This window comes from Lissotriton vulgaris, chromosome 5 (assembly GCF_964263255.1).
Source record: "Lissotriton vulgaris chromosome 5, aLisVul1.2, whole genome shotgun sequence".
Classification (NCBI taxonomy): Eukaryota; Metazoa; Chordata; class Amphibia; order Caudata; family Salamandridae; genus Lissotriton; species Lissotriton vulgaris.
In genome coordinates this window covers 744,516,499-744,542,208 of record NC_141693.1, presented here as the reverse complement: position 1 = coordinate 744,542,208, position 25,710 = coordinate 744,516,499, and the positions used below count along the sequence as shown (strand labels likewise).

Here is a 25,710-nt window from a genome sequence, read left to right as displayed (position 1 = left end):
ACCTCAGATAAAAAACTGATTTCCGACCTGTACCAGCACCTCCTCCTCACCAACATATACACGTACAACGCAGGGAGGGTCAGGTGGGAGAGGGACTTGGGGAGACAACTCACACACAAGGAATGGGGAGGCATATACCACAGAGCCAGGCACTCGGCCTACCACACGGGTCTCACAGAAACCCTGACCAAGGTGGCCACCTACTGGTACCACACGCCGGACCGCTTACACCGATGGGACCTCCGCATTAGTGACCGCTGTTGGAGGGGATGTGGGGAACTTGGCACACTAGAGCACTTACTGTGGAGCTGTAACCGCTTACAGCCCTATTGGAACTCGATCCTAGATGAAATAGACTCCCACTTGGACACCCAACTTCCCAGATTCCCCGCTTACATTTTGCTTGGACTCCCTAATGCACTGATGTACCCCTTGAAGTCCAGGAGAGGGAGACTCATAGCAAATGCACTAGGGGCCGCCGTCCAGAACATTGTAGCGCACTGGAGGACCACTCAACCTCCCCCATAGACTGGCTGGCTCCACAGGTTGTGGATAATATTGGGGATGGAGAAGTTAACTCAGGCGAAAGAAGGGAGGGGAGAAGAATTTGCGGCGCTTTGACGACCATTTTTTACTCTACTCAGGGAGTAATTCAGGGAACTGAGCTGCCCACGCTATTTACACTCACTACGCCTTGCAGACACACCACTTGAGGAACCTAAAGCTCAGCAGCGCAAGCGTAAGACTAAGGGCTGATGTTTGACCTATGGCCTCCTGTTAGAGATGTGGCAACTTTCTTTTACTCATTCTTTTGCTTTATGGACAAGGAGGGGGGGTGGGAGGGGGTTGCGGACTGGGTTCCTCCGTTGCGAGACCCCTATATTTACAATGTGATCAATATCTTTGTTACCTCACGTCCAGGGGGGTTTCACGCACAAAGTAGCACTATTGCATCTGATGGGGAAATGTGGTCTGTTTATTATTTTTTGTTTGGGAAAACCAATAAAAGATTTAAACCATAAAAGTACTCATCGTGAACCCCAACCATAAAGTGCTAAATAGTGTAAATATGTGTTTGTTAAGTCATAAAATAAATTTATAAAATCATGGAAGGATGTGGAAGGAGATTGTTGTTCATTTCTGTTGGTCCTCACACCACAATAGATGCAAACTGCTAAAACCATTCTATCCGATAATGTTCAGTAAACTGGTATGCGTTTTTTATATATACATTTTTTCCTGGAGATGCTTAGTTAGAGTGCAAAAAATTAAAATCAGGTATACTTCATATACAGAACTAGAGGCACGTGTGTAAATCTTCACTTGCATTAAGACCCAGCGGGGTCTTACTGTCCAGTTCTATTATATACCGAGTTTCCAATAACCGGAGTTTAGCATCTCTATCACCCCCTCTCTTAAGTGGCATAACACAGTCAACGGCATAATATTGTAAAACTGATGAATCACTGTTATGTAGGCTTTCAAAGTGGCGGGCCATCGGGTATGATTGGTCTTGTCCCATGATGGCCCGAATATGCTGCATTATCCGCTTGTGTACCGGCAGGCGGGTACTACCCACATACCGGAGTTCACAGGGCATTGCAGCACATAGACTGCGAATTCAGTCTTACATGTCATGCGCTTTTTGATCTGTACAGGCTTATCTTTGAATGGCACTGTAAAGTGGGTTCTATTGCACCCCTGTCTACATGCCTTGCAGACTGTGCATTTCTTAAATCCTCCACCAAGGGCCCCCATGTATCCGATACCGGCTTCTCAAGTAAATTACTTACTAACTTGTCCGCCATGGACACCGATTTTCTAAATGTTATATTTGGCTTACTTTTGATGTATTTGCCATTAACAGGATCCCCTGTTATCAGATTGCAATTTTTGTAGAAAAATCTGCCGGATTTCCTTGTGTTGCTTGCTATATGTAGTGATAACTTTGGGCATGATTTTTGTATCTGTTTCTGGCAGTACGCTAGGTTTATCCTTCACAGCGAGTGCTTCTTCCCTAGTTATAGATACTGATCGGTTAATTGCCCGCTGGATGACTTTGGCAGAATAGCCTCGGGACAAGAAACGTGCCTTACTCTCCTCCTGAGCTTTTTGGCAGTCTGCATCAGTGCTACTTATCCGCCTCATCAGTAGCATTTCCCCGAAGGAAATACTACTGATCAGGTGGTGAGGATGCTGGCTGGAAGCGTGCAATACAGTGTTCCCAGCTTTGGGCTTTCTGTGCATCCTCGTAGCCAGACCAGTATCATTTATATACACCTCTGTGTCAAGAAACACCACTGACCTAGCGTCAATATGTGACGTGAATTTTAGATTGAGGCTGTTCTTGTTTAATTCCTCTACAAATTCATGAGCCTCCGTCAATGACCCCCGCCATACCATAAATAGATCGTCAATATATCTAAGGTAAATGGGTACATGTTCCTGCATAGTTGCCCGCAGGAGGCCCCAGAGGACCTGCTCCTCCCAAAGTCCCATGTGAAGACATGCCAGACTCGGGGAGAAGCAGGCCCCCATAGCAACCCCCCTAACCTGCTGGTATATTTGGTTATTAAACAGAAAATAGTTCTGTTCTAAACATGTTTGGATCATTGACAACAACATCCTGTTATGTGCAGAGAAATTCATTGCTCTCTTATTTAGGTAAAATTCTACTGCCTTCATACCATCAGAGTGTTTGATTGATGTATATAGCGAAGCTACATCAAGTGTTATTAATAAGCAATCTGTGCTCCAGACAACATTGTTTAGTTTTCTGATAAAATCAGAAGTGTCCTGTACATATGATTCTAAGCGCTTCATCCATTCTTGAAGGAAGAAGTCTATGTATCATGAGATATTCTCAGTTGAGCTGTTAATTGTCGATATGATCGGACTCCCAGGTGGTGTATTAGCATCTTTATGTATCTTCGGTATTAAATAGAAAGTAGGTATTACCGGGTGATCTGTTTTCATGAAACTGTACTCATCATTGGATAATAATTTGGCGCTTCTCCATGCCATCAGTTTGAAGTTCTGTTCTTGCCATGATACTTTTAGAACTGTTAAGTTGTTTTTTCTGTAGCATGAAGAATCCAACAACTGACTTTCTGCTTCAGCAACATACATGTCCCTTGGCCATAAAACAATGTTCCCGCCTTTGTTGGCCTGTCTGACGATCACATTTTTGTCAGTCTCTAATTTTTTAATTAGATTTTGGTAACATTGATTCTTTTTATTGGCAGCACTGTATTTCCTGTTGGTAGTTATGTATAGTTGCTTAAGATCTTTGGTAACTAACTCATGGTACACATCAAGATTGTCGTGTGTTAAAAAGGGTTGAAAAGTTGACTTGGGTTTGAAAGGAGTGTTGCTCATAGATTGATCTTCTCTTGAAGTAATTAATGGCAAATCCATAGATGTTTCACCTTCCTGTTGTAAACCCCAAATTTCAAAGGCAGTTTGATCCCCAGCTTCCAACAAGGAGGGACTATTCAATGCCCCTATCTGTTTTTTTCTTTTTGGTTGGAGGAGAAAGAATTTATTCAATTTCAACTTTCGTACAAAGCGGTATGAGTCCATTCTTGCATCAACATAATTAAAACCCGATGATGGACAATATGATAATCCTAGGCCTAGGATCATTTTATCTTTAGCTGACAGAGTGATGTTAGTGAGGTTAATAATAGACTGTTCTTTTAGCTTGCAGTCGCCTTGCGGTTCGTTTTCTTCCAACGTCCCTTTGCTGCTTGTTTTACGTTGGTTTGTGTTGTATCTGCAGCACTTCCTCCTTGCAAGCCGCTTTTGGTTAGCCCGATGCTGTTTGCCTGTGTTACCCCTTGGACTCTTGGTCTTCAAGTGTCGTGCCGGTCTTGACACAGGCAGCTCACCTCCTGCGCCAGCGAGAGCTTCACAGACCCCACTGTGGAGGGTCCTGCAATCTCGTTTTCCGCTTCACTCCCTGCTGTTGAGCTTGCGTCTGTGGAGGAAATGGAAACAGTCTTGCTCCCCATATTCGCCTGGCGTATTTTCCTGGCACGGGCTTTTACATTTTCGTATTGTTTTGCATATGTTAATATTTGGCCATTTAGGTAGACTAGGCGGTCCCGTTCAAATTTAAACGCTTTACGTTTCTTTATTATTTCCTCATCTTTATTAACCCTCTGCATCATTTCATTTCTTAATTTGTCCGCCTGCTCACTCGCCCCCAATTCTGTTATCTCGGTTTCGAGCAGTTCTATCTCCGTCTCTTTCTTTAGACGGTCACTTTCAGCATTCCGAACCAGGATTTCCATTAGTTTACTTGAGGACTCTAGGTTTGTTTCAGCCCATTCCGTGAGCATTGCTCGATCTGGCGTTTCATAGCTTGGAGCAAGTGAAATTCTCAAACCCCTCGGTACTCTACCAACTTTCAAATAACGGGCGCCAGGCAAGATGGCCGCACATATGTGAGGCTCCGCCAGATCGAGCCATAATCCTTTCAATATCCTTCCCATCCTGCCCTCGTAACTCCCCAGCGCTGCGGTCATACCTGCGAGGAGCGAGGCGGCATCGTTTTAATATATTTTCGGCTTTCTAGCCGTCTCTGGAGGTGACTGCTGCTGATGGAGCTGCCGGCAGGGCCCTGACAACGTGGAGCTCTGGGACGGCTCCGCGACTGAGACCAGCCTGCTGTGGTGGATACCTGCGGCGCCTGACGGGGCTTCCGGGAGCGACTCGAGTGGCCGGACGGTCCCGTTGAGGCCAGGAGTGAGGCTCTAAGCGGCGGCAGAGGCGAGCGGCCGTTGCCTGGGCTGGCCCCGGCCCCTGCTGGTTGCGGTGAGTGGGGAGGAGGAAAGCCCAGGGCTGCGGAGGTGGCGCTAGACCGCACCGGGCCGCTCCGCGCGAGCTGCGGATGGTGGGGGCGGGGTGCGCTCGGGCGCGGCTGCGAGGACCGGTTGAATCAGTGCCGGCTATGCGGTGCCTGGGGGAACACTGCAGCATACTGCCCAGGACTGCGGCTGAGCGCTAGCCGCGTGAGAGTGGCTGCGGACAGACTGCCCTGTAGCTTGCTAACTGGTGGTGGGACCTGCCGGGCGCCAGCAGCACTTTCCTACCGGCCATCGGCGCTGCGGGTGGCGTCTTGCGGGGCCGCGGCTCTGCTCTGCCGCCCTTTTGGCATTGCTTTGTGCCAGCTCGTTACAGCGCCTGGAGGTTCTGGGGTGCCTGGGCTCTGCTCTGGAGCTCGGGTCTGCTGGAGGCCTGAGGAGGCAAGATTGGAGCCCAGAGGGACGTGGGCTGGGCCTTGCTTGGTCGCGCTTCTCAGGCTGGTGGTGCTGCCTGTTTGGCTTCTGGAGCTCCCTCTCCCTGGAAGTTGGATTGCTTGCCCTTCATTGTCATTGCGGATACTGCTCCGAACAGTGTGTGGGCTACAGAGACTTTGTGAGCAGGTTGTGACGGTTCACTGGAACCATGGGCAGGCCTGAAATGTATCAGCCCAAATTAACTTTTGACGCTAAGAAGACTGCGATGTCGGCCTCACAGGCGCCGCCGGATACGGAGCCTGCTGGGGCGTCTGGGGGTACGTCGAATTTAGAGGCTGTGCTTGTGGCAATGCAGAAAACATTGCAGTCCATAGAAGGCACCATGGAGACAGTGAATCACAGGCTTGACCATATGGCTACGCAATTCGAGAGACAAAATGAACGGATAGGAGAGGTTGAGCAGAGAGTCTCTGCCACTGACGATGGTCTGGCTACCGTATCCTCCAAGGTCTTCAACATGGAGCGAGTTTTGGAGGTCTTCCAGGCTAAGAACGAGGAGTTGGAAGGGCGGTCCGGACGCAACAACATCTGCGTCACGGGGCTGCCGGAGTCTACCAATGTGGGCCGGATGGAAGATTTCATGGAGCGCTTGTTGCTGGATATCTTTGGAGCGGATCAGTTATCCCGAGTGTTCATCGTGGAGCGGGCGCATCGCTCATTGGCGAAACGACCAGTGCCTGGAGCATCGCCCCGTCCCATCATCTCCCGCATACTCAATTATAAAGACAGGGATGTGATTCTGTGCCTGGCCCGGGAGATGATTCAGAAAAGGGGGTGGTGATGAACAGAGTGTCTGAATTAAGCAGACCACTCTTACCCAGTCCAAAGATCAGGGCTTGATCTGAGTATACCCTTCATCACCACCCCCTTTTCTGAATCGTTTTCGGCCACTATAGGTGTGGCAGGGTATACTCAGACATGAGTCCCTTGCTCACTGCACTATCAGGATTCAAGCAAGCCGGGCCGACGACGGCTGAAATGCCAGAAACCGGTCCCTGGAAGCTTGTCTCCTTTCTGGTGAAGAATTGGTTTGGTAGTTTGGTCTGCCCTGTTCCCATGATGCACTGGGCCAGGGACAGACTAATTTGCATATAGCCAGGTTCTGAGCTGGGATGGTGCAGTGAGCTAAATAAAGGTGATGGATCAAGCCCTGATCTTTGGACTGGGTAAGAGTGGTCTGCTTAATTCAGACACCCTGTTCATCACTACCCCCTTTTCTGAGTCGTTTTTGGCCACTATAGCTGTGGCAGGGTATACTCAGACATGAGTCCCTTGCTCACTGCACCATCAGGATTCAAGCAAGCCGGGCCGACGACGGCTGAAATGCCAGAAACCGGTCCCCGGAAGCTTGTCTCCTTTCTGGTGAAGAATTGGCTTGGTAGTTTGGTCTGCCCTGTTCCCATGATGCACGGGGCCAGGGACAGACTACTTTGCATATAGCCAGGTTCTGAGCTGGGATGGTGCAGTGAGCTAAATAACGGTGATGGATCAAGCCCTGATCTTTGGACTGGGTAAGAGTGGTCTGCTTAATTCAGACACTCTGTTCATCACCACCCCCTTTTCTGAATCATGGCCCGGGAGAAGGGCACTATAGACTACCAGGGCAACAAACTCGAATTCTATCCTGATTTTACAATGGCGGTGCAAACAGCGAGGAAAGAATTTCATGTGGTGAAGCAACTGCTCAGGGCGGAGGATATTCCATATGCCATGCTCTACCCGACCCGCCTCCGGATTAGGGCACCGTCAGATAACAAAATCTTCACATCTCCCAAGGCAGCCATGGACTATGCGAAGAAGCAGAAAAAAAGAAAACGAGACTCCAATGCAGCGCAGGACAGGGAGGAGGAGATACGTGATGAGGTTGCATAGGTCTATGTACTTATTCAATGTGATTGTCAATCCTGGTCACACTTGCTAGGGTATTGCTACACGTTAATGCTTCACTCTTATAGTTGTCTAGTTAGTGCTCTTTCCTTACTGCTGGAGGTTGATGGCCCTGTGTGACTTTGCATTCTCAACGATGCCACCAGTGACCGGGCTCAAGATTTGTGACTAATGTGCCGATGATTTCCTAACTGTTAGGGCTTGGTGCATGGACCTCTTTCACGGTTGCTGCTGGGTGGTGGGCTGAGACATCTATGCGGATATAATGGTGACGCCGCAGTCCTGGGTGGGGATTTATGCTTACTGCTGTTTGTTATGCTGTCCATTGAGATCTGGCTCCTAGGCCTCAGCGCTGTTTTATATGGAAGGGTGGTACCGGACCTACGGATGGGGTCTGGGGGCTGGCTATTTTCTGGGACTGTTTATGTTGCACTGCTTATTTGTCAGTTCCTAGTGTATGCTGGCACATGCTGATAGATGTACTGCTACCTCCTCCATTGGGTGCTGCTGGAAAGTTCTGGTGTGGGTCGCAGTGTGGGGAGGACGGGGATGGACGATTAGACGAATTTCTCGATCCTCTCCTGCTTAGCTAGCTAGTGGGAGTTGGGCACCTCTACGCCCCCACGTACGGGAGTTCCCCACAATTTGTTTGGTGCAAAGTTCGGGGTTTGGACACCGAGGGGTTGGGGATGGCTTTGGCAGGTTGGGGGTGCTGAAGTGGGCGGGGGGCAGGGATCTGGTTGCCAGGGGTTTCAGTTATGGGGAGGGAGGTTGACTCATGGGGGTACACTCAAGGAGGGTCTGTTCTGTGGTGCTGGGGGCTGTCTCGGGTGGGACATGGGAATGAACGCAATTGTTAATGTTTACTGGCCGAACCGTACATTTGTGACCAGACGCTTAGGTATATGTATTAATTATCACTCTTTCTAGTGGGAGAACACTGAATTGGATAACGTGGAATGTGCGGGGTCTCAACCGCCCACAAAAGACTAGGCATATGCTTGCGTATTTGAATAGGCATGCAGTGCAGGTGGTCTTCCTGCAGGAGACGCAACTCAGCGGGCAGGCGGTTGGCGCGGTTGCTTGCCGTTGGGCTGGTACCAGAGTGGCCACCTCGTACTCCTCCTATGCCCGAGGTGTCATGATCCTCATTAAAAAAGATGTCCCATTTGTAAGTTTGCATGAGGAGATTGATAAGGAAGGTCGCTATATCATCTTGCATGGAAAACTGTGTGGTACGCTAGTCACAATGGCTAATGTATATGGGCCCAACATTGACGATCCGGACTTTTATGTCACGTTGTGGAATAAGATTTATCAGCTGCCTCCCTCGGCGATTCTTTGTGGGGGGGACCTGAATGTGACGCTGGATCAAGGGTTGGATAAAAAGGAAACGTGCCAGTCGTCCATGAAGCGTGCGTGTGGTGCTGTCAGGGATGGAATGGAGGTGCTGGGGCTGGTTGATGTGTGGCGACTGGGACACCCTGGAGTGAGGGAGGGCACCTGTTATACTTCCGCCCGTGATACCTGGTCGAGATTGGATTACTGGCTGGTGACGAAAGATGTGAGTGGCTGGGTAGCGAGGACTGCGCATTTGGCTCGCACGTTATCCGATCATGCCCCTGTGCTGATGGAAGTTCGGCTCCCGACGCATGCGCATGTTCCGTTTGCATGGCGGTTGCCTCCTGGCGTTTTGAAAGATCAGGTCCTGCGAGAGAGAGTTTGCGTGAAGCGATTGAATTGTATTTTGATAAGAACGTTGGTTCAGTGTCCAGTGCGGGCTTGATTTGGGAGGAGTTTAAGGTGACAATGCGGGGCACATGCATAGGTATGCAAGCAGGGGTGCTTAAATCGCTCAGGGACTATGGAGCGGCTGGAACGTGAGTTGCTATGTTTGGAACGACAATGCAAGCAGCAGCCCTCTGATCACCTACTGGCCGACGTACGCTTGAAGGTCTCTGAGTACAATGAACTTTTAGACCAGGAAGTTCAATATCTATCCAAACGAGTTAGAGCTCGGTACTACGGAGAAGGTGGCAGGCCTGGGCGGGGACTGGTGGATAGGCTAAAGGACCCCTGGGCTAAACATTGTGCAGTGCAGGAAATCAGGGAGGGCGATAGAACTGACCGATGCGGAAGGTATCTTGGACTGTTTCACTAGGTACTACACCAACATGTATGCACATAAAGACACGGCAGGCGAGGGGCAAATCTCTGAATATCTAGAAGACATTGCACTAGTTTGGCTCTCGAAGGGACAGCAGGACTTTCTGATGCACCATGTCACGGAGGGTGAACTGAGGGATGCGATTGCGGCTCTGCCCAACGGCAAGGTTGCTGGTACGGATGGCCTACCACCTGAATTCTATAAAGAGTATGTGGATCTTTTGCTGCCACATTTGGCGATGGTGCTGGAAGAGGCCTTTGAACGTGGGCAACTACCTGCGATGTTGCAGGCGGCTCTTCTAGTGGTACTCCCGAAACCGGGAAAACCTTTGGACAGCTGTGAGTCATATCGGCCGTTGTCGTTAATGAACACAGATGTTAGGATCATTGCCAAGGTGTTAGCCACGCAATTACAACTACTTTTACCGGTAATGACGTTGCCGGACCAATCTGGATTTGTACCGGCGCGTTCCACCACGCATAATCTAAGAGCACTTTTTGCCGTCCTACATCTACTCAAACCTGACTTAGCTGCGGTGGCGTTTCTATTGGACGCTGCCAAAGCATTCGATTCTGTGGCCTGGAAGTACATGATGGCAATACTGCATCGTGTGGGGGTGCTGTTCTTTTTCACGTCGTTGATCGCTTTGTTGTACACTAATCCTGTGGCCCGTGTGCGTGTGAATGGGCGGGTGTCGAAACCGTTTGCAATACAAAGGGGCACGAGGCAGGGGTGTCCACTATCGCCTTTATTGTTTGCCATCATTCTGGAACCCCTAGCATGTATTTTGCGCCAACGGCATGCATCCTCGGCTCTGTGTTTTCGTCTCCGCTCCTTGGCGGTGTCTATGTATGCGGATGACATGGTGCTTTATATTCGAGAGCCAGACAGATATCTAGATGGGGTGCTCAGGGAATATGTGCGGTTTGAACGTTTCTCCGGCCTGTCGATCAATTGGGGGAAGTCCGTAGTGCTACCGCTGACAGATATTGCGCGCCCATTTCTGTTGGAATTCCCTTTGGAATGGGCTGAGGAGCTTGTCCGCTATTTGGGCATATGGATACATAGAGATACACAGGAAATGATTCGGGCCAACTACGTCGTGGCCATTTCCAAATTAGAGGACCAAGTAGCGCGCTGGATTCGGTTGCCGCTGTCGCTTGCGGACCGTGTTGCTCTGATCAAAATGGTGGTGCTTCCCAAATTTTTATATTATTTCATCAACATTCCGCTCCGCTTGACATCTTGTTTTTTCACGACGTTGCAGTCCCTGCTAATTACCTTGGCCTGGGGAGGGAAGAAACCGCGAGTGAAGTGGGACACCCTGGCCAAACCATATGAGAGAGGCGCCTTTGCGGTGCCTGACATGAAGCTGTACTATCTATGTGCGCAGGCGCATTTCGCCTCGTACTGGATATCGGCTCCGCCATATACACCACACGTGGCGATCGAGGTGGCAGCGAGACATCCATTGCCGTTGAAAGTGATGATTATGAACTCACACTCTGTATATGCGAGGGGCGAGGTGGACACGGTGCAGAGCGTGGTGAGAGCGTGGCGGGAGCTGGGCAGGCCCGCGGGTTCCTTGCCGCTTTATGCGCCGGCCATGCCCCTGCTCCATCATGAGCATATATCGATCTCGAGTGAGATAGGGGCTCTCCACCTACTACAGGATGTTGGTATAACTACAATGGGGGATATCTTCCCGGCGGGCCGCTTTCTGGCATTGCCGACAATATTGGATCAAACAAACAATGGCACTATGGCTACCTTTATGTATGTCCGGTTGCGAGCCGCAGTGCGCGCTCATTTTCTGACTTTCCCGATGGAGCCGCCCACGCTGGCTGCGCTGCAGTTCATGTATACAGCTACTTCTCGAGTCAAAATGGTTTCGAGGCTATACAAAATTTCACAAGATGAGGAGTGTGGTATGGATGTGGCTGCGAAGGCTAGGTGGGATGCGTGTCTGCTGGAGCCCCTTTTGGAGGATGAATGGGTGGAGTGCTGTGCTATGACCGGGAAATTCGCTGTTAATGGGAATATTAGGCTCTTGCATTATAAATTCTTGCAACAATAGTATTATTCTCTGGAGCAACTTTTTAAATTTGGTCTGCATGACTCCTCTGCGTATGTGCGCTGTGGGGCTGCTGTGGCTGATTTTTTACATCTGGCTTGGACGTGCCCGCGTGTGTCTAGGTTCTGGATAGCAGTGACTGAAGCATTGTCTGCTATGACCTCGGTGACCATTGAGGCAACGCCACGTGTATGTTTGCTGGGTATAGTGTCTGGAGTTCCTTTGGGTGTGAGGCGGTTGGTGGCACTGGCGCTGCAGCTGGCCAAGCGCGGTGTGGCGACCTGCTGGGGGGGGGAGACGGGCGCCGGAGGTGAAGACTTGGCTGAAGGACATGGCATACTGTCGAGATCAATTGACATGCTATTATGAGGACCTACCAGCGGGCTCTCGCCCCCGCGATGTCTGGGGACCGTATACCACCTATATGTTGGCGCTAATGTCTGATGATGACTAGTTTTGCCCATATCCTCGAGTGAGTGTTGTTGCATGGGGGGATGCCAGATTGGGGATGGCACGCTGCTGGCCATTCCAGTTCTCTTGACTGCTGCCTCATGATGATGCCTCTGGATTTACGCTGGTCGAGTGGCCGGTGCCCTGCTGTTGATTGCGTAGCTCCTACCTGTGGTTGACCCTTCTGAATTATTGCAATTTCTTGGTTCCCTTAATGTATGGCTTCGCTATTATCCTGCAGTGCCTCTCTCCTATGGCGGGCGGTCCCCTCACATCGTGTCTGATGTCCCATGTGATATTTGCACAATTGCTGTACTACACCCGGGGGGGTGGGTTGGGGGGGGGTTATTGTTGTTTTCTATTGTTTCTTAAAGTAAAAGCAAAAATGAGACCTCAGATGGATTCCTTAATGCTCCCTAAATTTGGCTCCGAGCTCTCTACTGCTAGATACTGTTTGATACGCCACCGGGCCTCTGGCTGTCGGTACTCTGGCTGTGTGCTATGACCCACATGTGCTTCTGATTCAACGATTGCGGCTGGCCCATTGGGTTGTAGGCCAGAAGCTGTGTAACAGTACTTCAGGTAATAAAGGTCTTTCAAAAAAAAAATAATAATAACGGGATAGGGATTTATTCTCCCACTACTTGGACTGCTCCTTTTTCATCAGTTTTTCCATTTTTCGGAACAAGTCTTTTAGTGTGGGATTTGCGATTGCGGTGGAGGATAAGTGTCCTTGCGGGTTTGACTACCCAGCCGGGATTTATCAAACATAGTTTCCGCCGCCTCCTCCCTGTTGCACAACGTATCTGCGGACATTTTTGCTTGCAATTATACAATTGTAGTGTTATGGGTAATTAGCGTTGGATTTTAACACGGACACCGCTAAGGCGCCTTATTCTTGGATCCCCAAGTTATATCGCGCTCAAGCAGTCCACAAAACTCCAAACTGGAATCTCTGAATCGGTTCTACCTTTCTCGGGCTGTCTTGACTGCCGTCAGATTTCGCTTTCCCTGACAGACTTCGACTCCCGTTGCGAGGCAGTTAATTCTCTCGGCTTCCAGGGGCTTTTCGCTGTATGCTTCTCGCCGAAGCGGTGTAGTGGTGTGGTTCTGGGTTAGGGAACCAGCTGCTTCCTGCCGCTGGTAACGGTGTTTAAAATTCCTTTCACTCCGTCCGACGCTCCTGCATCTCAGTCACTCTGCTTAGACCTTCAAGACGAATAAGTCAAACTCAGTTCTGGTGCGTAATCAGTGTTTTATTCCTTTGAACAGAATAACATCCAGCAAGCCCGCATGACGCGTTTCGCCTCTAGCCAGAGGCTTGATCACATGATACATTGCTGCAAGTAAAGAGAGTACTTATTGAGCGCAAAAAGGGGGTGGCGCCAGATGGTCATAGCCTACCCCTGTTAACCCTTAGTTGTTATACCATTGTATGTGTTTTAACCGGTTCATTTTATATATATAATCAAACACCCTCCTTTTGCAAGAAAGAATTCCTCGCACTCGCAGCATAAATCACACGCTCTTCAAAGTTGCTTTTCACTCCACCTTTATTCTGGCATTATACAAGAAACTAGCACCCCTACGCGTTTCGAGGCAGCTAGCCTTTTGCTCACGGGGAAAACAAGCCTTTGTAAATCTGCCCTCTATCATAGTCCTGTTTGTCTCTCAGGATTTTTTGGGCTTTGCGTTCTTTAATGGAGATTTCAAGCTTTTTAAATCTCTCCTTACTTTCATTTTTAAAGATTTTTATAGCATCTTGATCTTCCTCCTTGCTCAGGTCACCTAGTATTTGCTCAATTTCTGCCAAGATTTTTTGTCTATCAATGTCCGCATATTTAATTAGTATACCTAGCATCCTTCGAGAAGCATCATTATTGTTGGCCGCCCACTCCTTCAGCATTTCTTGATTGGGCTCCTCGTAGCTTGGAGCCACCATCACACTGAGGCCCCTTGGTACACGCTGCACCTCCAAATATCGCAGCAGCAATTTGGTTTCCCACCACTTAGATAGCTCCGTCCGCTGAAGCTTCTCTAATCTTTTTAGACGTGTCATTAAGGTGGTTTGCACAAATGTAAATGTAAATGTATAGGCATTTATATAGCGCACTACTTACCCGGAGGGTCCCAAGGCGCTTCGACCGCTGCGAAACCCTTCCTGGCTTCCCTGAGAGATGGTCCCTTAATGGGTATCTCCAGGGTGAGACCAGGCATCCCCGGCGGTCTGGTGGGGCCGTTAGTGAAGATGAGGCAAGCTAATGCCCAGAGTTGCCGAGTGTGAACGCTGATCAGAGTGGGCACCGAGAGAATTATCGAGTCCGCTGACCCTGGTCCAGAAACCTGCCGCGCCGGGAATCGAACCCTGGTCCCGGGCCGTCCTCTGCTCTCGGGTCTGCCGCCTCTAACCAGTGAGCCACACTACTTCACTCCAGCACAGACCCCATAGTGCTGGTTCCTGACAGGCCCGCCAGATCTCTACTTTCATCATTGAAAATTTCAAGAGCCGCTACCTTGCTTTATTTTACTTCTGCGGCGAACATTGCACAATTCTACAGTGATCCCACTGTTACCGCAGCCGCTTGCTTGTTCTGTGCTCAATCACTGGCAAAGCAAACTTCACTCTCTCCCCCGCTGCTAATTTCAATCAGCCTTACCCAGGCTTCGGGTTCCACGTCCGGACGTCCTCCGACCTCCCGACCCGTTCTTTCAAATCCCGGAGCTGACCGCCACTTTATCCGGCTTCTCCGCCTCACAGCGCTCTGGGGGGTGGCAGTTGCATTGAATAACGTTGTGTTGCTCAAGTATTCTCTGCCCCTCCTTAACAAGAGTTGCGTCATCTTTACAGACTCCTCGAGCAGAGTCTTGGAAATACAGCCAAAAGATGACGACGCTATGTGCGGTTCTTAATCCTTTATTTTCGCCGGTGCCAAACGCGTTTCGACTGCCAAGCAGTCTTGTTCACTGGTCAATTCAGAAGTAAAAGGCGGCCATTTTTATAAAACCATTACATTACGTGTGCTACAAACTACACAATTAACATACAGAACAGGTTCGTAGTTTTTGCTGCAAACAACGGAGTTGTATGAGACATTTACATACAGTGTTTGCGTTCTGTTTTTTTATGCAACACAGTTTTACTCTAATTCATGAAAACATAAAGCATAGCATTTGTAACATTTACAGTGTCAGGAATAAATTATATGTACCGCTAACATTTGCCACACATACACCGGCTACTTTTTTATCACTCAAGTGAGCATGCTTTATTGAACACAAAAACGCGGTCAACTCCATTGCTCCACACTTTTCTTATGGTTGTAGCTTTATTAGCTGTCACTACTTCGTACATGCTGTGTTGACAATTTAGCTCAAGTGAGCACGACGCTCCACCCCAGAATCCTTGAGCGCCCTTCAGTACATTTATTAACAACATTCTACTACCTTTATATGGTAGAATTTAAATACCGGTAACCAATGTTCTAGTGTTCAGGATGGCATTGGCAGCTATTCATTTACATTAACCTTTTGGCAATATATAATGCCCAAGTGGGCAGAACGCTACTCAGTACAACTTCCACATATTACATTTATCTACAAAGAGTCTGTTCCACAATTTCATATCTCCATTTACTGAACAAATCTTACTACGGCTCATTGATTATCCAATAAATGTGTATACAGATCTTCTTCTACATTCAGACCTCCCGGGTATTTGGAATTCAACTTAATAATGTATCGGGACTCCAATTTTCTCAATTTTTTTTAACCGTTTTCCCCCTCTTATGTTCACCAACTCTGAGTCGATCCCATAGTAGGTGAGACTTTTGGTATCTTTATCATCAACACGTTTAAAATGCCTCGCTACTGAGTAGGCTCTGTCTCCATTTCTTATTGCTCTTAGGTGCTGCAAAATTTGTTTATGTACCTCCTCGATCGTGCTCTCTACGTACCAGCAGGCCACATGCACACTGCAGTACGTAGATGGCAAAATCTGTCTTACAGGTATATTTAACTCTGATTTTCTCCATTTTATTCAAGCCAACTTGATATTGATCACAGTTGACCCCATGTACACATGCCTTGCACCTAGAGCATTTGACAAATCCATCCTTCTTTGTTAACCATGTTGTTTTAGGGCTAGGCTTTTTCAAAGTATTGCTCACCAGGGATTCACGAAAAGATCTACCTTTCCTGAATGTAATCTGAGGTCGCTTAGAGACCTGTTTTCCCAGCACTGGGTCAGTCTTAATAATGTGCCAGTGCTTATTAAGTAGTTTTCTTACATCATCATGTTGTCTACTGAAAGTTGTTATGAACCTACACTGGTTCTCATTCTTACTCTCTTTTTGCACTTTCGCATCAAACAGGATTTCCTCCCTCTATCTTTTTGATGCTTTGTTTATACCATAATCAATCCAATTTTCAGGATACCCCCTCTCTCTGAACCTCCTCTTCGGGACACACAATTCTTTCTCCAATTCATTTGGTTCACTGCAGTTACGTTTAACCCTTAGACTTTCTCCGTATGGTATACTTCTTTTTAGGTTGAGAGGGTGAAAGCTATGTGCGTGCAGTAAAGTATTGCAGCTCGTGGGTTTCCTACATAGCTTTGTTTGTAGCTTTCCATGCTCAACCTAAACTGTAACATCAAAAAAATTGACTGACTCCCGACTTATTTCACTGGTGAAAGCAAGATTTAAATAATTCTTTTGAAGATTAGAAATGAATGTTTTCACTTCCCCTTCAGTGCCTTTCCATAGTAGGAACAAATTGTCGATGAAACGGCTCCAACGTATTATATGGGTGTCCCATTCCCTTTGGTACTGCGTCTGTACCACCTGCTCCTCCCACCAGCCCAAATGCAAGTTGGCATAGCTGGGGGCGAAGCAGGTGCCCTTCGCAGTATCGCAGGTTTGATGAAAAAGTTGCCAGTCAAAAAGAAAAAAAAATGCTAGTTAAGCATTTTTCCACCATACGGAGAATCATCTGGGTATGTTACCACAATTTAATGGACCGTGCACCTAAAAAGTGTCCGACTGCCCGTAATCCATCTGCGTGTCTTATACTGGTATACAACGTAGCTACATCCATTGTTACCAGTAAATAATCGTCTTCCCATGGGATATCATATATCCTTCTAAGGAAGTCTCCAGTATCTTGTATAAAAGATGGCAGTGTCTTTACAAAAGGGTTCAGAAAAGAATCGACATATTTTGACATATGCTCGAGAGCACTGCCAATTGCAGATATAATTGGGTGCCCTGGGGGATTGTTGACATCTTTATGCACCTTTGGTATTAGGTAGAAAACTGCTGTTACAGGTTGATCAATTTTTAAAAACATGTATTCATCGTGTGATAAAAGGGTTTGCTCATACCAATTTTTTAGCTCCAAATTAAATTGGTCATTGCTGTCCAACATCAATTTCATGTTTACTTTATTGTAACACTCCTTGTTGTTGAGCTGTTTATATGCCTCAACTAGATATTTCTTTTTGTCCCAAAGGACGACATTGCCTCCCTTATCAGCACTACATACTATGCAGTTATCATACTCACACAACCTCTTAACCAATGCATGATAAGCTTTTTGTTTGTTATTGCTTAATTTATTCGCATTTTGATAGGTATCTTTGCCCAATTTTTTCAGTTCATTTAACACCAGATCATTATATACATCGATGGCATCTCTCGCCATCATAGGTGTGAACCTTGAGCTTGGTCTGAATCCTGTAGGTGCATCTTGATAGATATCTATATTTTCGACCTGGGCGACATCACTGGCAGTGGTAACTGTACTCATCTTCTGCCTCAGTGTTCATAGCTCTTAGTTCCAACATTAAATTAATGTCGTCAACTGCTAAGCCAAAAATCCACCTGATCAGGTGATGTATTTTCTACTGTGGTGGGGAGCACATAGTGTTTTTAAAATACTCCTCACACACCAAAAGGACCCTTGGTGTCATGCTTCATCATTGGGGTCACCACACCCCTTTACGGGGTGCGGCATGCTGCAACCTACGACTGCGCGGGAGCACTGATTACAAAGACTATGCGTGGTGCGTGTGAGGGTTGTGTGTGAGTATGTGGTGGAGCAATTTTAGTGAGTGAATGATTTAAAAAGTGCCTGGCTTGTAGGGTAAGTCAAAAGTAATTTTAATGAGCCCCTGGGCTGGTACTGTTAAAAAGGGTGCAGGTCGAGGTGATTATGTGATATTAAGCACATCGCCTCTTGGGTGCGTCGACATGTTTCGGAGATCAACTCCTTCTTCAGGACAGGGTGCACCACACCCCACCTTACTCACGTTTTTCTAAGTAAAAAAGTGTATTTACAAAAAGAATGGAGATGTAGTACGGGGTACCAATGATATTCCTATTGCTGCAACTCGAACCATTGGGCCAGAGCAACCCCCAACGTTTGGAGGCTCATGAGGCATTGTACCAATTTAAAAAGTTATTTGCATATTGACAGAGAACTCCATTTAATTTGTAGGCACACTACTATACTACATCTCCACTCTTTTTGTAAATACACTTTTTTACTTTGAAAAATCAGTGCTCCCGCGTAGTCGTAGGTCGCAGCACGCCGCATCCCCTAGAGGGGTGTGAAGACCCCAATGAAGAAGCATGATATCAAGGGTCCTTTTGGTGTGTGAGGGGTATTTTAAAAACACTATGTGCTCCCCACCACAGTAGGGAACACATCACCTGATCAGGTGGATTCTTGCTGTTTATTTATATTGTCTGGGAGAAGGAATCCATCCTTTGTTTCTCTCTCTCCCCCCTTTGTTATTTATAGTCAACTGCTAAGCCCCCATCCTGGTTTGCTTCTTCACCAGGGACTCTACTGGACCTAGAAGAAGGATTTGTCAAAAAGTGCTTCTTCAGTTTTAACTTTCTGAGGAACTTGAATAAATCTACTCGAGTTTGTACATAGTCCAGATTCGCTTCTGGGCAAAAAGAAAGCCCCAATTTCAATATTCCTTGTTCCTCATTAGTTAACTTGATGTCAGTTAAGTTGATAATCGTCAATTCATTACTTTTTTCCTGCCCCCTTCCGCCTCTTCGACCTCTGCCTCTTCCTCTTGGAATGTCTTTGATCTGTTTTGGTGGCCTTTGACACAAATTGTATATTCTTTCTTTGCGTAAAAAATCAAATTCATCAATTACAGTTTGTATCTGTGCATTTGTGTCCTCATCCAAATCGGTGTCTACTTCAGAACTTAGTAGACTACTCTGCTCCGAGCATGTTTCCACACCTGCTTGGCTTGCCTTACCCAACTTTTGCTTGCGGATAGTATCACATTTCTTGGCAAAAGTGTAAATCTGCCCTCTATCATAGTCCTGTTTGTCTCTCAGGAACTTTTGGGCTTAGCGTTCTTTAATGGAGATTTCCAGTAATGGTTAAGGAGGGGCAGAGAATACTTGAGCAACGCGACGTTATATATTATATATATATATATATATATATATATATTAAAAGGTGGTATGATTAAGGATAGTCAGTTACATGCCAAGAGGGCTTCTGAAAGGATCGTAGGGCTGGGGAAGGGATAGTAGCATGACAGATGTGCCTCTGAAAAGCTGCTGGGCTGGGTCAGATTTAATCATCTGCCAGACCAGTTACTGAAGGATTAGTAGTACTAGTATCTAGTCACAGATGAGCCCCATATCACCAGAGACAAGGTTAAAGACAAAGGACATTTTTTGAGGTTGTGGTGCATCACATCCTCGAAAAAGTGGTGTATGTCACGTCCACCTCATTTGGAGTTTAGAGGGCTAAAACTTCAGCTGCATTTTGAAGAATGTCACATCACCTCCAAACTCTAAGAAAGGCCAAGAGTACTGAATAACGTAATGGTGGGTAATGGAACTTTAATAAAGTACGAAATAGCCATTTATGGCACATTAACAAGTAGTTATTCACTAACAATTGAAAGTACGCATACTAAATATAGTTTTATGATAAACAAATACATATTTATTCCAAATCAGTGCATCTTTCCATTGCTTAGAAGGGGAAGACCAAGGACAGATGTTCAAACATGAAGACTGTGAGGCAAGATGGTTTTATAACGCAATATAATTGTTTTATCAAACCATTATTGTTATATGATAGTAATACACTTCACAGGCACAACATAATGACAGTGTGACAGTTGCTTCCAAAGGGTACAGCTGGAGATGTGTATCAAGAAGGTGTGCAGTTTCTAGTGAGAGGGGCGGGGAAAGGGAGGTCTTTCTTCATGATGCCCTCACACATCCCGAAGGATGTCATGATTCATCATTAGGCCGAGATTCTCGTCGGGTCGGTGCTACAATGCCAGACGGGCTCCCGTAAACGGGGCTTTTTGGTGGAGATCTTTTGAAGAAGCTGTTGGGGGTGGGAGGGCTGGGTAGTGCACAGGAAGGTAGGTTAAAATAGGCCTAGAGCTGTCCTACTCTTATATGTTTTATTATTGTGGTTACTCAGGCTTAATTAAAAGTTGTGGGTGCCCCAACTGGAGGTGTTTTTCTTACAGGGCTGTCGTAGAGTGGTGGGTCAACATGTTTCGTGCCTACTTTGCCCCTAATGGGTCATATGGCACTTCATCTGGACCAAGAAAAGCTAAAGGTGAGTGGTGCACTACCGCTGGTCTGGTTTTCGTTATTTTTGTCTGGTGAAAAGGGCGCAGTAGAATGTACCCTAGTAGACTTATACCGGGGTAGGAGACCTGGTGGGAAAAGAAATAGGGGGGGGGGAACCAACTAATGGAGCGTTAAAGGCAGGCGAGAAAACATCTTGGCATGGTGCTCTTTTATGGCAAATACAAGTTATAGTCAACAGGCTAAAATGTCATGGAGAGATAGTGGGCACAATCAGGTGTGGCACTTTCAGCATTGTTACGGTACCCAGGCTTCTCGGTTATGATTTGTTGTGTCGAAGAGTTATTAGCGCTAGTGTGCGTTAAGTATGCCTGTTATGTCAGCTAGGCATTCAAACATACATTCAGTGGTCACAAGATTGAATCATAGGCTAAAACTACTATCATACTCGTATGCGAGGAACTGCACACACTTTCACCATGCTGGTATATGTAACACAGTGTGTACATATGCAGCCAAATTTTCATGCCCAAGCAGCGACGTATCAGGAGCCAAAATGTAGCTGTGTGCATTGGCAGCAAGCGGAACATTCAGGCAAAGGACACACGCAGAGTAGTGGATGCTCATTGGTGACCAGGGTAAAAGCAAGTGCCTAAAACCAAGCAATGCACGCACTTAAATTAAAAATGGCAAAGGCCAGTGCTTGAATAATCAAGGGGCAACCATAGCATTGTGTTATGACTCACACGTGGTATGGGAGCCTAAAGCTGACGGGGAGGCAGAGCACGTCGTTGCTCTGGGCTGTAAAAAGAGTAAGGTGGTCACAAAACAAGCAAGTGGTACATAGCTTACCAGTGTCCAGGCGGCGTGAATGAGTCAGGGAAGCAGTATACTCACAAAGGTTGGCAGCCGACTTTCGTCTATTCTACCCTTGCTCAGGGCTCGTGCCGGCTACTTGCGGGACCAATGCTTACGTTCAAGGTGGAACGCCGGAAGTGTCCGGAGCTGGAATGGTAACCGGGGCGGCCATCTTGGAGGTAGTGGTTTCAATACAACTTTATCAGTATGTTCATAAGTGGTGGCTGTGCTTGTGTCCGCTAGAAGTGCACGGAGGTTCTTATAAAAGAAAGGGGGGGGGTATGTAAACAGTGTTTTCAAGTCAAGCACATTACGATCAACTACCAATGTACATTTGTAGATGTAAGTTCAAGCATTTGCATCATGTCCAGAAACAAAACGCATTAATTAGTAGTGTGTTTGAGAGATATGAGAAGGCGTTACCGAACGAAGGAAGCACCAGGACTTAAGAGGTGTGGCTAGGTGGAAGAAGAATGGGCCTGGCGACTCAGGAAGATGCTTAATCAGGGAGGCCTTAATAAGTAGAACGAGTCCTGGGCTGATAAGGGGGATCAGTCTCACAGAGGGCCGGTGTTTTTGAGGTCAACTAATCAGGACCATGCGGGGTGCATGAATGTGCATATGGCTGTCGGTGATATCATGATACTGGAGGGCAATAGTTGCCCGATAATGGAAGCGTGTGGTTGCACATCATCTTTAACAGTTTAGTTCCGCCCAAGGGTGGATTAGAAAAAACTAGGCAAATTTCCTTACTAACGACAGCCCTATATCTACACTCTGCCCAAAATTCACAAGGGGGTTCAACCCCCTGGGAGACCCATCTGTCTCGGGCATAGGGTCTGTCTTCGAACCCCTCTCTAAGTTCTGTGACCACTTTTTCTAACCGTTGGTCCGAACTACACCTACATTCCTGCAAGACACCAGAGACGTCCTCAAATTGATCGTGGTAACAAATCTAGAGGGCACTCATCCAGGCGTTCTGTTAACTTTAGACATTGAGGCCCTCTTCACTGACATTCCTCAACAGATCACGCTTGAGGTAGTAGAGGAAATCCTCCACAACAACCTATGGACCTCACCAACCCCCATAAGTTTCGTCATGGAATGTGCATACATTGCACTTACAGAAAATGTCTTTCAATTCGAGGATAGTCTCTTCCACCAGACCCAGGAGACCTCTATGGATAGCACCTTTGCCCCAAGTCTGGAGGGTCTTTACATGTTAGACTTTGAGGGTAAGCACGTGCGCATTGACTCCAACCCCTTTTTGGACAACGTCCAATCGTGGCGACGCTATATAGATGACATCCTGGTGTTCTGGAAGGGGGATGCAAATAACATCCCTGCCTTCCTCACCTGGATAAACAGTCTAAACCCCTATCTCAAATTCACAGCCAACCACTCTGAGCAAGAACTACCTTTCCTTGACCTCTTGATCATCAAAACACAAGACAGACTGGACACCATCACTTACAAAAAAACATACCGACATTCACTTGTCATTACTTTACCATAGCTTCCACCCAAAAGCCCTAAGAAAGAACCTTCCATACGGACAGTTTTTACGTTTACGAAGAAGCTGAAGTAACGTGGAGGATTTCAAAAGACAAGCATCTGAACTGAGCACACACCTAGTCCACAGACAATACCCAATCAGCAAAATAAAAATTGCACAGAAAAGAGCCCGTAACACCAACAGATCGGCTCTACTTGAGACACACTCCAAACCAGATTCTGACCTGATCACGTGTCATGACCTACATATCAGAATCCAACATGATAAAAAGGGTCATCAGTAAATACCGGAGAATTCTCCAGGTAGTACAGTCCTTCAGTAAGCCCAGATTCGCCTTCAAACACACCTCAAACATCAAAGATCAAAGATTTACTCATCAACACCGGATCGAAAAGGAATGCTCCATTGCCACCGAACACATTATTGAACCTGCCACCAGTTAAAGGCCACTACCCCTGCGAACAACGTGTTGTCTATCCCCTAACTAAAGCCACCAAGACCATCTCACTAACAGAAACTTGGAACTGGAAGCAAAACAGGCATACCAACTGCAACACACGCAACTGTATGTATCTAATCACATGCCCCTGCCACCTTCAGTATGAAGCGGTACAAAAGGGAGTGGTGATGGACGGAGCATCTGAACCAATCGAACACTCACACCCAGTCAACAGATCTGGGTTTAATCCATCACCGTTCTTTAGCATTTGTCACCTTCAGTATATAGGCATGACAACCCGCCCAGCAAAAATAAGGATGACTGAACATAGAAGCAACATCAGATGTAGAAAGACCAATACAAAAATATGTGCACACTATGATGAACATAACCACACCCCAAATTACCTACATTGGACCATCCTGGTAGCCTTCCCAAACATTTCAAAAGAAGATTTGTTTAGGAAGGAATAAAACTGGGTTTCCAAACTTTCATCTGACACCCGGGGTCCCAACGATGACATCCCTTGGGCGGAAATAAATTGTTAAAGATAATGTACAACACCACGCTTCCATCATCGGGCAACCATCGTCCTCCAGTATCATGATATCACGAATGCCATATGAACATTAACGCACCCCACATGGTCCTTGATTAGTTGACCTCACAAACACCGGCACTCTGTGAGACTGATCCCCTCATCAGCCCACGTCTCGTTCTACTTAATAATGCCTTGCTGATTAAGCATCTTCCTGATTCGCCAGGCCCATTCTTCTTCCACTTAGCCACAGTCCTGGTGCTTCCCTCGTTGGGTAACGCCTTCCCATCTCTCAACGTGCACTACTAACTAATGCGTTTTTGTTTCTGAACATGATACAAATGCTTGACTTACAGCTGCGAATGTACATCGGTAGTTGATCGTAAAGTCCTTGACTCGAAAACATGGTTTACATGCCCCCCCTTTCTTTTATAATAACCTCCGTGCATGCCTAGCGGATGCAAGCACAGCCACCACATATGTACATACTGATAATTTTGTATTGAAACCACTACCTCCAAGATGGCTGCACCGGTTACCATTCTAGCTCCGGGACGATTCAGACGTTCTACTGTGACCATAAGCATTGGACCCCGAAGTAGCCAGCACGGGAACCAGAGCTAGGGTAGGATAGACGAAAGTCAGCTGCCACCCTTTGTGAGTATACTGCTTCTTCTAATCATTCACGCTGCCGGGACACCGGTAAGCTATGTACCACTTGCTTGTTTTGTGACCACCTTTCTCTTTTTGCAGCCACAGAGCAACAACATGTTCTGCCTCCCCCGTCAGCTGTAGGTTCCCATACCATGGGTGAGTCATAACACAATGCTATGGTTGCCCCTTGATTATTCAAGCACCAGAATTTGCAGCTTTTAATCTAAGTGCGTGCATTGTTGGTTTTACGCACATGCTTTTACCCTGGTCTTTTGACCACTGAATGTATGTTTGAATGCCTAGCTGCCATAACAGGCATACTTAATGCACACTAGCACACTTGTGCTAATAAATCTTTCGACACAACAAATAAAAGAGAAGCCTGGGTACCGTAACGATGCTAAAAGTACCACACCTGGATGCACCCGCTACCTCACTGTAACATTTTAGCCTGTTGAATATAACTTGTATTTGCCATAAAAGAGCACCCGGCCAAGATGTTTTCTCGCCGGCCTTTAACTCTCCATTGGTTGTTTTTCTCCCTTTTTCTCCCCCCATTTCTTTTCCCACCAGGTCTTATACGCCGGTATAAGTCTACTAGGGTACATTCTACTGTACCTGGTCATCAGACAAAAATTATGAGAACCATACCGGCGGTAGTGCACCATTCACCTTTAGCTTTTCTTGGTCCTGATGAAGTACCATCTGACAGTTTGGGGCAAAGTAGGCACGAAACATGTTGACCCACCACACTATGACCGCCCTGTAGGAACATTACATCCATTTAGGGCACCCACAATTTTTAATTTAGCCTGAGCTACCACAGTAATAAAACATATAAGAGTAGGACAGCTCTAGGCTTATTTTAACCCACATTGCTGTGCACTACCCAGCCCTTACACCCACATGCACCCCACGGCTTTTTCAAAAGAGCTCCGCTAAAGAGCCCCGTTTACGGGAGGACGTCAGACATTGCAGCGCCAGCCCGATGAGGAGCTTGGCCCAATGAAGAAGCATGACATCCTTCAGGTGTGTGAGGGCATCACGAACAAAGACCTCCGTTTCCCCGCCCCTCTCACTAGGAACTGCACACCCTCTTAATACACCATTCAATTTGGAGCTTGAGTGGAGGATATGTTTAAATACAGCTCCTGGTCCCCCCTTGTTTTTGATACAGCTGGAGATGGCCACCAAAGGCATAACAGTTCCAGGAGAGCATACATACTCACTTTCAAG

The 25,710-nt window shown here is 47.0% G+C and overlaps 1 protein-coding gene across 2 annotated transcripts in view; it reads right to left on the bottom strand.

The window, feature by feature from the left end:
* The window catches only part of MUL1 (mitochondrial E3 ubiquitin protein ligase 1), a 174,395-nt gene that overhangs the window by 85,775 nt on the left and 62,910 nt on the right, over positions 1-25,710 (bottom strand). The window lies entirely within an intron of this gene.